This window comes from Nematolebias whitei, chromosome 3 (genome assembly GCF_014905685.2).
Source record: "Nematolebias whitei isolate Nwh7 chromosome 3, NemWhi1, whole genome shotgun sequence".
NCBI classification, from domain to species: Eukaryota; Metazoa; Chordata; class Actinopteri; order Cyprinodontiformes; family Rivulidae; genus Nematolebias; species Nematolebias whitei.
In genome coordinates this window covers 1959780-1966866 of record NC_056500.1, presented here as the reverse complement: position 1 = coordinate 1966866, position 7087 = coordinate 1959780, and the positions used below count along the sequence as shown (strand labels likewise).

The 7087-nt window shown below is 43.8% G+C and overlaps 1 protein-coding gene across 1 annotated transcript in view; it reads right to left on the bottom strand.

Moving 5' to 3' along the window:
* Nucleotides 1-7087, bottom strand: part of wdr18 (WD repeat domain 18) — a 30166-nt gene that overhangs the window by 12952 nt on the left and 10127 nt on the right. The gene's annotated exons all lie outside the window — the stretch shown is intronic.

Sequence of the window (7087 nt, the reverse complement as noted above, 5' to 3'; positions counted from 1 at the left end):
CGACACTGTTCAGTGATTTGTAGACATACAGGAGTATTTTGAACTGGATTCGAAAGTGAACTGGTAACCAGTGCAGTGAGGCCAAAACTGTTGTAATGTGCTCTCTATTGCCTGTACTGGTTAAAAATCGTGCTGCTGCATTCTGGACCAGTTGTAGTCGTGCAATGGAGGTCTGACTGATACCAAACAGGAGTGAATTGCAGTAATCAAGCCTAGATGTAATGAATGCATGTATTACTGTCTCCAGGTTCTTTTTGGACAATATGGGCTTCAGTTTAGACAGCCGCCTCAGTTGGAAGAAACATGATTTAACAATCATGTTTACATGATTGTTAAGTTTCAGGGAAGGGTCCATTATCACGCCCAGATTAGTGACTCTTTGTTTTTCTGACAGGGTTAGAGCGGAGAGGTCGATGCAGTGGTTTGTGATTGTGTCGTTGGGAGGGAACAACATGACTTAGACTTCTTTTCATTGAAACTTAAGAAGTTTAAAGCCATCCAGTCCCTGATGTCAGCCAGGCAGTTGAGCAGCGGGATGGTAGGAATGGTAATGTTCTAACAAGTGAGGAGAGTGTGACGGGAAGATGGAAGGAGTACTTGGAGGAGCTAATGAATGAAGAGAATGAAAGAGAAAGAAGAGTAGAGGTTAGGGCTGGGCCATATCATATCGTTCACGATAATACTAGTAAAAAAAAACTTGCCGGGAAAAATAAATGATATCAAGATATGCTAATTTCATGAAATAAGTATGTCAGTGTTTCCCCTACCATTATACAAGCGGGGCGCCCCACCCTGTTAACAAAACCAACCGTGCCGAACTACCGAACCGATCTGCACCCCCCCAACTGGTCGGTAGTAGAGTAGTAGAGGTCATAGAAACTGTGGACCAGGAAGTGGGAAAGATTAGTGAGGGTGAAGTCTGGAAAGCTCTGAAAAGAATGAAGAAGGTGAAGGCAGTGGGACCTGATGACATACCGTATTTTTCGGCCTATAAGTCACAGTTTTTTACATAATTTACATGCCCTGTGACGTATAAGCTGAAGCGATGTATTTATGGATTTCCCCCCATATTTATTAAACCAATTTTTGGCTGAGATATGATTGTTTGCATTAATTCTGACTGAAAAAATTGAACAGTACTACTTTCAGAGTCAGAGTCAGAGTTTCTTTATTGTCATTCGCACCTCATGTGGTACATGTGGTGGAGCGAAATTATGTACACAGGGTCCCAGTTACATCCAACAATAAAATGTATAAGAAAAACAGTAATAACATCTAAGATATGAACTAAGAAAAACATCAACTAAATATACACTAAGCACTCATAACATAAAACATTGAACATCAGCACAAACATGAACATGAGTCTGTGAGCAGATGTGCACGCATGAACACATCAACATTGAAACAGATCAGCAGCAACATGAAACAGATCAGCAGCAACATGAAACAGATCAGCAGCAACATGGAACAGATCAGCAGCAACATGAAACAGATCAGCAGCAACATGAAACAGATCAGCAGCAACATGAAACAGATCAGCAGCAACATGGAACAGATCAGCAGCAACATGATGTGGTTTTTCACAGTGATTATTCTAGTTAGAGATTCATGAGTCTAACAGCCTCAGGGTAGAAGCTGTTCCTCAGTCTAGTGGTTCTACACTTAATGCTCCTCAACCTCCTTCCTGAGGGGAGCGGGGCAAAAAGTGTGTGTGCTGGGTGGGTGGGGTCCTTCATGATGCAGGTGTGGCTGAAAACAGCACCTCAGACTGAGGAAGTCTCTTGGATGAGAGACGAAACGTTTCTACATTTTTTTGTTGTTTTGCTTTGTTTTTGTTTTTTTGAAAGTCCAAAGAATTGTTTTAGGTGCTTTTCTTGTTAAATTTTGAAGAAACAAGCAGCGTTCTTTTTGTCCTCCCTCTGCGCGCTCCCGGAGCACTGAGGCAGCGAATACTTTTGAAATGCAGCTGATTTGACCGTTAAAGTCATTTTCATAATCAGGTCTCTCCTGTAAATGAGTCCTCGAGGCTCAATGGGATTAACCTGTCTAAATAAAGGTTGAATGAATTTTATTAAGAAAAGTTAGACTGAAACACAACTTTACTATAATTTCAAGCAAACAGACAATTGTTTTTAGGTGCTAATCTTGTTAAATTCTTGTTAAAGTCCTCCCGTGCACACTGCCGTGGCCGCCATTTGGCATCCCATCAATTTTTGGCACAACACTGGCCCACATTTCCAGGTAGACCCGTCATTTCTAACCCAAACCCGAAACCCGGCCCGGACTGACCCAGATTAGGGCCGGACCATTAGAATGTGATTAATGGGTGGGCCAGGCTGGTCTCGGGCTTTTAACTAGATCAGGATCAGCTGCGATCCAGTTATATAATAACATGGCCTGGCAACATTAGGTAAAGTTATTAAACAGCATGGGATAAATGTTCATTGTTATGCTGATGATACACAATTATATTTGTCCATTAAACCCAATGAATCCAACCAGCTACTTAGACTACAAGCATGTCTTAAAGACATAAAAACCTGGATGACCCTTAATTTTCTCCTGTTGAACAGACAAGACTGAGGTTTTGGTTTTTGGACCTGAGCACCTTAGGAATGAATGTTTCAGTCTTTCTCCCTCCTTAGATGCATTAATCTGTCCTCCAGCTCTAATGTTAAAAATCTTGGTGTTACTTTTGATCAGGACACGTCTTTTATCCCCCACATTAAAAACGTTACTAGAACCTCCTTCTTCCACCTGCGTAATATCACTAACATTAGAAACATCTGATCTAAAGATGATGCAGAAAAACTGGTCCATGCATTTGTCACGTCTAGACTGGACTGTTGCAATGGTTTATTATCTGGGTGTCCAAATACTTCTTTAAAACGTCTTCAGTTGATCCAACATGCTGCTGCCAGAGTCTTAACTGGAGTTACTGGGAGAGATCATCTCTCTCCAGTTTTAGCTTCTCTCCATTGGCTCCCTGTCAAATCCAGAATAGAATTCAAAATCTTACTTCTAACCTACAAAGCTCTCAACAACCTAGCTCCATCTTATATTACAGATCTTATTGTTCCATATTTTACTAACAGAGCACTTCGCTCTCAGACTGCAGGTTTACTTGTGGTTCCTAGAGTTTCCAGCAGCAGAATGGGAGGAAGATCTTTCAGTTCTCAGGCTCCTCTCTTGTGGAACCAACTTCCAGTTTCTGTCCATGAGGCTGACACATTGTCCAGTTTTTAAACTGGGATTAAGACTTTCCTTTTTGATAAATCCTATAGTTAGGGTCGGCTTGGGTTTCCTGAGCTGTCCCTTAGTTCTGCTGCTATAGGCTTAGACTGCTGGAGGACAAACTGACCACACTTTTCACTCTGCTGCTGTCTTTACTTACTCTGCTCAACCTGGTTTGTATTTGTAACTATTTTTTCTATCCTAACATGTGTTTTTTGTCTTTCAGGTTCACCTGGACCTGGACCTATATCTGGACCTATATCTGGACCTATATCTGGACCTGGACCTATATCTGGACCTGGACCTATATCTGGACCTGGACCTACCATTCTGTGTTGGTCTGTCTCTCCTTCCTGTCCTCTCAACCAGCAGGTCAAAGCAGATGGTCTCTTGTCCTGAGCTGGTTCTGCTGGAGGTTTCTTCCTGTTAAAACGAGTTTTTCTTCCCACTGTCTCCACTGTGCTTGCTCAGGATGGGAGACTGCAACGAAGCCAAGATTCAACTTGTCTGCTGGATTCCTTAGATAGAGAACTTTACTAACTGGCTTTTATGTGAATGTTCCTGTAAAGTCCCTGAGACAACTTGGTTGTGATTTGGTGCTTTATAAATAAACTGAATTGAACTGCTGCTGTCTTTACCTGCTCTACTCTACGTGTTTGTAATTATTCCTATCTTAACATGGTTTTTTCTTTTCTCCTATATAAAGTACACCTTAACTATAGAAAGTATTATACAAATAAACTAAACTGAATTTAATTAATTCATTACATGTCAGCACCTTCATGGTGGTTCTGATATGACACTTTGCCACCGTCTCAACTCTCATCGGTTCCACATCACATCGTACCAGTTGAGTTACCTGCAGTGTTCCCTCAGTGAGGACTGAACTGGGCCAAAGGACCATTTCCTACTCCGCTCCTGTTTCCTGGAATATCTTGTAAAAAGATCTGAAGCTCTCCACCTTGACCTCTCTAAGTGACTTCAAACATCTGATAAGTTCCTGACAAGAACCAATGCAGACGTGTTCCTGTTTTCAGTTTTAGCAGACAGCAGCTGTTGACTAGTCAGCAGCAGGGCTTAATTTGAGCTGGAACATGCCGGACCATGATCCGGGAACTCGCTTATTTTGGCACGGTGCGTTCCGGCAACCGTTTGCTTGAATCCGGCAACTCAAATCTCCGTCCCTGAAAGTCCAAAGTCATTGCACATTTTGATTTTGATTCTTTATTAAAAATACGAGAGGAGACGTTGCCCTTGGCGGGCCCAGTCTGTGGAGTGGATGTTCCAGCCGCAGCACGTGCACACAATCACACACACGCTCCTGCCCAGCAGGGAAACGGACAGCATGTCCTGCGGGGGCGAGTGTCTTCATCCAACACCTTCAGCGGCGCGTCCTGCGGACAGTGCACGTTACGCACAGGATCAACAGCTCTACAGAGCGTGCACAACTGCTGATGTGTCTGAACTCCTGCTACATTCCAGACATCATAAATAAAGTTCAGGCTACAGTAAAAAAATAGAAATGTTTGATGTGTTATTCACATTAATCACAGATCAAAACTACGGCCAAGATTGATCAAAATAAAGCGATCAAAATGTCAAAAAGAAGTCCGATTTTCATATTTTATTTTCTGCTCGCCCCCCACCCTCAGCCAGCCCGCTATTTATGTTTCGGCATCGATCGGTTTACAAATCAAGCCCTGGTCAAAAGATACATCACTGGATGACCTGCCCAGCAAAACAACACAACAATCGGAGTGGCTCTAACACAATGACCAGTTAGGATCCTGCCCACAGAGCGGGGAAACATGTCTCCACTGTGGTGGCAAACCATCTACACTCGAGAAGAACCGAGAAGACGAGAGCCGAGTGGAGCCGCACTTACCAACGGCCACGTGGCTTTAGGGTAGAGATGTGTCCTCCTTGAAAAAAGTCCAGGAAAAACAGATGGATGCTCTCACCTGGATCACCTGGATCACCATGAACCAGACAGCACACCCTGCTCCTGCTCTGACTGGGTCAAACTGTCTCTGCTTCTCTTTGTTGGTTGAAAACTGCGTCAGTTTGTATCATTATTAGACTGAACGGCTTTTAGAAGACCACAGAAAGACCCCCCACACACACACGCACACACACACACGCACACACACACACACACACACACACACTTTAATCTGAACCAACAGCAGGGAGGAGAAACCAGTGAAGTAAAAGTTTAATTCTTTGTTTTCTCCAGCATCATTTTGAACAAGGACGCAGTTTAATTCAAACATGATACAGAATAATTTAATGTTCTGTAACGTTCTGTAACGTTCTGCAACGTTCTGTAACGTTCTGCAACGTTGTGACGTGTGCAGACTTGTTTTTGCTCTGAGGAACATCAGAACATCCAGTTCTTCACTGATCAAATTCAATGTTTCATGAATTGTGCTGCGCTGCAGAGAAACCTTTCCGTCACTCAGCAAATTCATCCATCTTTCATCCTGGACACCCGTGGACGTGAGGACACGTTTGAGCTTCTCAACACTTAGAGAAAAGAAAGGATCCTCAGGATTTCAGACCAAAACTCTGTAAGAAACTGTCCAGATGACCCGACTGAAAAACGTTGGCTTGTATACCTGGATTATTGAGCATGGACTTTGTTGTTTTCAATCAGAATGTTAAGTTACTCTGATAACCCTGAGCCAGCTGTGAGTCATTCTCTCATTTGTCTCCATGTCCTTGAAATGGACAGGGGACTTGTCCAGGTGTCCCCCCACATCTCACCTGTTGACTTATTGTCCCCAGGGCCCCACAAACATGGAGAAAGTTAAGAGAATTCAGAAAGTGAAGACGTAGACGGACGTGTGCAGCGCTCGGCTGTGTCTGAAGTCCACCACTGAAGGCGTGCACGTCATTTTCATTTGGAGCTTTTAATGGCGCTGGTGTCCGTCATAAAACATTTAAATGTTCCAGTCATCAAAGATCTTCAAGACCTAAAAGCCTGGATGGCTGTAAAGTTTTAAAATTTTAACAAGAAACAACAGAAGTGATGGTTTTTGGCAGCTTCACTGAAACTGGGTGTGGGTCTAAAACTGTGGTCCAGGTCCAGAAGGTTTCACCTGAAGTCTCTGTTTTATTCTTTACCAGCTGTGGTCCAGTTTGAACTCGGTCCAGTCCAGTTTATCTCCGAGTCACAACAGAGGTCATGTGAGGACGCGGCACCAAAGAAAAACTAGTCCAGATCAATCCAGATGATTCTTCAGACACTTTTATAAAGAACTGAATTCTTGTGGAATTTTAATTGAAGGAAGCAACAACAACATAAAACCAGTGATTTGCATAAGAACGGCTCCGTGACTCTGAAACAAAGGAAATAAAACTGGATCTGAGCGAAGAAGCCGAACGTGCCCGTCCGAGACGAATCGGTTGGAAGTGCTGCCGTCACGGAGGATGAGGAGGATGAAGCTTTCAGTCAGCCTCATTGTGAGCTGCGCCAGAATCCGCAGGAAGACGGCGTGAAACGTGATGCAGGCAAAGACGATAACGGGCCCGTACGTCCGGTCAAAAGACGGATTATCTTCTGCTCGTGTCTGCGTTTGAGGCGAGGGAGGGATTCGGTTAATTACAAAGTGCCAGTCACGATCGCAGCGGGGCGGTTCTTCATCGTGCTGCTGTCAACGGCCGCCACCAGCGCTCATCACGGTGGCAACAGACATGAATTAACAAGACGAGACGGGAAACACAACGTGCACGACTAGCAGGCGAGACCAGCGAGCACATCTGCCTGCAGAGGTGTGACAGTGTCAACATCTGCACGCAGAAACAAAAACATCTGCACGCAGAAACAAAAACATCTGCACGCAGACAA